This window comes from Sphaerodactylus townsendi, linkage group LG07 (genome assembly GCF_021028975.2).
Source record: "Sphaerodactylus townsendi isolate TG3544 linkage group LG07, MPM_Stown_v2.3, whole genome shotgun sequence".
NCBI classification, from domain to species: domain Eukaryota; kingdom Metazoa; phylum Chordata; class Lepidosauria; order Squamata; family Sphaerodactylidae; genus Sphaerodactylus; species Sphaerodactylus townsendi.
In genome coordinates this window covers 65,446,901-65,453,491 of record NC_059431.1, presented here as the reverse complement: position 1 = coordinate 65,453,491, position 6,591 = coordinate 65,446,901, and positions in this window count along the sequence as shown.

The following is a 6,591-nucleotide window of genomic DNA, read 5'->3' as shown; positions in this document are numbered from 1 at the left end:
TTGCACCAAATATGGACTTCAGCAACAGTTGAACACCCTAAAATCCCACCGAGCCACAACATCCTGTCAGGAGTTCATATGACTGGGCAATAAGGCCTCTTAGTTCCTAAATTCATAATTCTCACTGAAATTGAACATATCATCCAATCACTGATCATTTTAATAAGTGGTTAGTCCTATTTTTTTAACTTAAATGAAATTTATATGATTTTTTTGTAACATTTCATCCAATAATCTTGTGTTGTAAACATTTTGATATGCAAATAAAGGTGGTGGTGGTGGTGGTGGTGATATGATTGGGCCGAGGCATGGGGGAAATGGTGCCTGGGGAAAAATGGCACCTGCCCCCAGTGGTGCCCTGCCCCAACAATGCCCCCCACTTACTTTAGTTCAGCCAGCTGAAATAGCAGCCTACTACACCCAGGCTGCTTTGGGCGCTGGGGCCTGGCTGGTGAAGTGGGCCCCACACCCACACCCTCCCACACCCCTCCCATGCCCTGCCTCCCTGCCCCCCACTTACCTTAGTTCAGCCAGCTGAAAAGAGCAGCTGGCTCAAAAAGCAGCCTGCTCTGCCCAGGCTGCTTTGGGCTGCAGGGCCAGGTAGGGGTGCCCAGCAGTGGCCTCCACCAGACCTGGTGGGGCAGGGCAAGGGGGAGGGGTGTGGGAGTGCCCCAATGGTGCACACCCAGGGCATGGTGTCCCCCCGTACCCTGTGGCAGCTATGCAATTGATTGGGTTATAAGGCCACTCAGTTCCTAAACTCACAATTCCCCCTGAAATTGAATCAATTGTGCAATCATTGATCATTCTAGTAAGTGACTGTAGGTAAGGACAGCCAGGCAAATGATCACATTAAAATAGGAGTACCAGATAAGTAATGGCTAGGGATTAGTGATTCATCTTTACTGTGTGTGTTGGCTCTTTGCAGCTTATGCCTCTTTGCACAAATTAGTTTGCTAAGTTATCTGAAGGAATTATCTAACAGTGTTCAAACTAACTGAACTTCTTGGTTATTCATGACAGAGAGTATGTTTCCCATGGATGGTGTATGAACTATTCTCTGATCCACTTTAGTCAAACCAGTCTTGATCAGTTCATTAAAGTCCTCTGATATTAATGTATTCTTACTGCCTGTTAGATATGAGCCAAGGAACACACTAGGGTGGAAAGTCAAAGAGCTGTTTGTCATAATGATCTAATAGTCTGGTTGCAAATCCATCTCCCTCTGATATGTAAATTTTGAACTAAATAAGGCCAGTTAAATTCACAGCCAGACCACTAATCCTATTACCTCCTTGGACTCACTTTTGTCAACCGCAACAACAACAACAAAATTAATTCTCCTGTTGCTGAACTAGAAACAGATTACCAAAGTATAGCAACCTCCTTACATTTCAGAGTTATATTGATCCAACCAAATTCCCTAGAAATAACTAAATTTTGATGATACCGTGTTTATGGCGAAATCCAAAAGCAGCAGGGGAGCAATACCATTGTTTCAACCAAGCAAAACACTGCTAAGTGGTATATCAAGCGTCCAAGTTTCCCACAACTCTTCTTCGGAGGGATGTGAAGCAAAATAAAAAGTGAGGACAAAAGGGATGTTGAGGGGAGGAATGACATAAAGACTTAAGTCAGAAGATTGTTACAAAAAGATGATTTGGGGATGAAGCAAAATACATGTTTTTCAGTTTTAATTAAATGATGCTCAGGGTATAAAGAAACAAAAGATCTCAGCCAGTAGCTAAAGCTACTATGACAAAAATGCAGTGGTTGAAAACATAAAAGCCAGCAGTAATTCGGGTTTGTCTCTTTTTGCAGCCAGGGCAACCTGATCTAATTATTGCTGAATAACATTTCTGCATTTCAGTCTACCACTGTGGCTTTTCACCAAGCTCAACAATATATCCCCCGCCCCCGGCCCACCCGCCATAACTTTTCTCAGCATCTAGACCAATGAAGAGTTCCAGTCTATACCACAGCTTGTTCCCAATTGATATTGTTCTTAGTCCTTCCTGCCCCATCTTCCCTCCCCCATGGATCAACACAGCAGTTTTCAATTTCTGATTATGTTTATGAACGAGAACACAAAGTTCAGTATTCTTATGATCGAAGAAGATGCTGATAGTTTACATGTGGTAAATGTGGTATTTTATTTGAAACTATTCCATTCATTCTGGATTGGTAGTACAATTATGCAAATGTAAGAGACTGTATCCTAAAAGTTTTTCTAGCACCACAGAAAATGTGCAGGCTCAATAGGGTCAAACTAGATTTGACAGTTCCCTTTGTGGTTGCCAGAAAGATCCCTTTGCCAATTCAAAATTATGTTAAAATGCCTCAAGATCCCATCCAGATCTGGCTAGCAGTGCAGAGCGCTGGTGACCATTTTAGCATTTGATAAGAAGAAGAGGGGGAGAAGAGCTCCTAGGCCTGCTGCACTGCGTCCCCCCTGGTAACTGGCATGGGGATAGGGAGACTTATCTGCCATGGAAAGCCTAACCCATTGTTGCAGTGATATTGTCACTGACATGGTATCTCCACTTGCACATGCAAGTAAGATCATCATGTCACCAGGGATATAGAACATACCATACAGTTTCTGCCTAAATACTAGAGAATCCAGCATTACCGGCAATGTCATTACCCTTCCAGTACATACCAGAAGTGGGGCTGCTTTGCCAGCATCATTGCTGCCATGTCAGGCTAGGCCTCACCTCACTGCTAGTAAGTCCCCTTACTGCCATTTTGGCAGCTGTAATTGACCCTTATGACATTTTAAAAACACTTTAAAATGTGACAGCATACTCTTGGCAGTCATAAGGATGCCATCACATCTAACTAGGCTCTCAGATAAAGTTTTCTGAGTTCCAATGAAAGTTCCCTGCCTTCTTCTGACATTCAGGCAGATTACCACATGATAACGGTAACATTTTAGAAAAGTGCACTTCAAATTTCTAACTTTGGAGAACCTTTTCATATTGATCCATCCAGGGGAGTACCTACCAGAGGAACAGGAGGTTTCTCCTGTCCCCAGCCACCACCCAGCAAGTCATGTGGGGGGCACAAAACCGCGCACCCCAGGCATCAAAGACTGCTGTGGGCCCACCGGGCACCACTTGACTCGAGGGGCGCCCAGCAGTCTCCCGGAAGGTTCCCAGCCTGCCACTGGCTTCTGCCAGCCTTCCCACCTCTATTGGATACCAGCTCTGATAGAAGTGGGGGGGGGGTGGCAGCCTGCCGCAGGTTCATCAGGCATCTGTGCTGCAAGCAGGCAGGGCGTGGCCAGGTCCAGTCTTGCAGGACAGAACAGGCGGTGGACAAAAGCGTAATCAAAAGGCAGTCCAATGGGTCAAGGCAGGCGGCAGGCAAAGACATAGTCATGGGGCATCTCATCTTTCTCATGTCTCCAGACATTTGACCTTCACTTCAGGGCTCATCCCTGGTATTGGTATTGAGCTACCTCATCATCTTAGTAGTAGTCCTCCTGGTCCAATGCATGGCGAAACCAGGATGAGTCCCATCTCTCCTCATGGGTCTCGTACCGTACCTTCCTCCTAGCCCCCAAATGGAAAGTGGGATACGTTGAAATTCGAATTGGGGAGTCAGAGATTCTTTGGAATGGAAGAGGATCAAGGGGTCTGTCCAGGATAAGATCCTCGTCACCCCCCCCCCCATGGGATGGGTTAGTTCGCCACAGCTTGTCCATCCCTGGGCGTTTCCCCACTCAGCATGATCCCCCCTATGCCGTGCACTGCTCTCAGCGCACGGCATCCCTGGCGTGCCCCCGGGCGTACCCACAACCCCGCGCTCTGCACGGGGTCATCAAAAGGCACCATTTGCAAGAGCGCCAGGGATGCTGTGCACTGAGGGGGTGCGACAGCAGCAGCGTCGGGGCGGCTGCGCTGTCGCCGCCCCTCTCGTGGGGAGTGCCGGGGGACCCCGCGCTACTCTCCTCGAGTAGCGCGGGGCTTAAGGTAAGTGGGGAAAGGCCCCCTGTTGCCTTTGTTCCCGTCATTATTAGGGTCGTAGGGCTTATTGCCAGCCCCACTCCCCAGGGTACCGGGGGTTTGGTCTTGATCCCCGGCCCCACTAGTCCCACCTGTAGCTCCACTGATGGAGGTCATGTAAGTCAGAGCGGGTTGATGAGAGAACTGGCTTAATGTCAGACCCCGGATCCAGAGGTGGGATCCAGCAGGTTCTCACCAGTTCCTGAGAGTGGGTTGCTAATTATTTGTGTGTGCCGAGAGGGGGTCACTAATTGGGTCTGCTTTTCCTTCTCCATGCCCTTGCCTCCCCCTCTCTTCTTCTTTCTCGTAGCCCGGAGCTTGCCGGCTAGTTAAAGGGACCCTTTAACTACTGTTGGGTCCAGGGGACTCTTTACTTGCTTGGTAGGCAAGTCCCAGTGTACACCACCCAGAGCCCTTCGGGGGTGGGCGGTTTATAAATAAATAAATAAATAAATAAATAAATAAATAAATAAATAAATAAATAAATAAATAAATAAATAAATAAATAAATAAATAAATAAATAAATAAATAAATAAATAAATAAATAGGCTATTTATTTTGGCACTCTGTTCATTTTATGATACATTGTGATTTACCATGATGCTTGGCCACTTAAAAGCTCTGTATTCCTGTATGTGAGAATGTTATGCTAATCTGTGTCTCTAATCCTGGATTAATTAAGGTGAAATATTTGCAGAATATACAGTATGGATTGCGAATTCTAGTTCACAATGGATGATGTTCTGGTTTATTTTTTACTTTAAACAGAAGAAGAAGAATTTGGATTTATATCCCCCCTTTCTCTCCTGCTGGAGACTCAAAGGGGCTTACAATCTCCTTGCCCTTCCCCCCTCACAACAAACACCCTGTGAGGTGGGTGGGGCTGAAAGCTGTGACTAGCCCAAGGTCACCCAGGAATAAAAAGGGAGTGTTAATGACTGTTTTTAGGTATTTATGGGGCTAAACGGTTACAAAGCATTTTGTATAAGTGAAAGATTAAAGGTACTAACTACTAATGCTTAATTTTTTTAAAAAAGTCATGACCTGTGTAACCTGGCAGTAGCCTTGATATCTAACTTTTGAATATGCCTATGCAGTAGGAATGGTCCATTGGATCCATGTTTTAATGAATTTGTGTCTTAATCTAAAGTGCAAATTATTTTGAGTATTGAATGTATTAGCCCTTCAGAATATAGTTAACAAATAGTGGTGATGGTGAATCTTCACTAAACTGTAGTGACCGCTCATGATTTCACAGTTGGCATAAAGTCCTGTTGTTTCCTATGTGGCTGGTTAGTGAAGGCAGAAAACGGGATAATTCTCCCTGTTGGGCTATTTTAAAAACATGTTTTGGAAATATGGTAAAGTTCCTTGTTTAAGGAAAGTATCCTTCTTTTGATTTCTAGAAACAAAATTAAGTATTTGAAAGTATTAAGTATCTGACAGGCAGTCAATTAGAGGAGAAGTAGTTGTTTCTGTTGGTAGTAGACGATAGGACTTGCTATAATGAGGACTTGCTAAATTATGGACAGAAAGGTACCACCTGGAAATTAGGAACTTTTTTTTACAGTAAGAGTTTTTTACAGTAACAGAGAAATTATTAATGCTCCACCCCCGGAATGCCTGGCCACGCCCCTGTCATGCCCTGCCCAGCCCCATTGGCGTTACGCCACTGTTTAAATCCCACCACCATGGAAACCTGTTACTAAAATTTTTGGATCCCACCGCTGGCTGGATCTATAATTCAAATCAGGCTCTGCAACTTGAAAGTTTAGAAGCTTTTATTGGTAGACACATGGGTTAGAAGAAGCTAGTTCTGCTAGAACATTCAAACTACCCCAATATATCAATCCAAAATTCTCCCCCGCCCCCCGCCTCGCCCCCCTCAACTATCCCACACTACAGACAGTGTGAAAGATAGGAATGTAGGATGGACCCAAAGTGAGATTATACTGTTACATAGTTGCCTAGGGAAAACAAAAGTATTTTACAAACAGTGGCCCTTTCCGCACGGCCATGCGGACGCCGCCACACCCGCAGGGATTCTGCCGGTGCAGGGGTGGGGGCCGTTCGCACAGAAGTGTGTGAGCAGCCCCCGCAGAGGCCGATGCAGGAGAGGCGGCTCTGCATGGAGCCGCCTCTTCCCCGTCCCTCTCCCACTCACCTTCGCTTCGCCAGTCGCCCTGCTGGCTCTTCCTCGTAGACCTCGCCGCATCGCTGCCCTCCGACCTCCAGGGGTCGGAGGACAGCGAGGGAGAGCCTTCGGAGGCCAGCAGGGCTTAATTCGACGCTTATGGCGAGGTGAGTGGGAGAGGGAGAGGATAGATCGGGGATCAACAAGCGCATTCCTCGGCCCGGTAACATCTCGCACAGCACCGCGCTGCTGGGAATGCGCTGTTGTGCCAAAAACCTCCCTCCCAGGAGGGAGGTTTTGGGAGGCAGTCTGAGGCCGCCCTGGGGGAGGGGGAGGGGAGCAAGGTCGGCTCCTGCATTTTGGCAGCGCCACCTGTGCGAACGGCTCCCTGGGGACGGCGTTTTTGCGTCGTTATTGGCCCGTGTGGAAAGGGCCAGTGTGTTCTC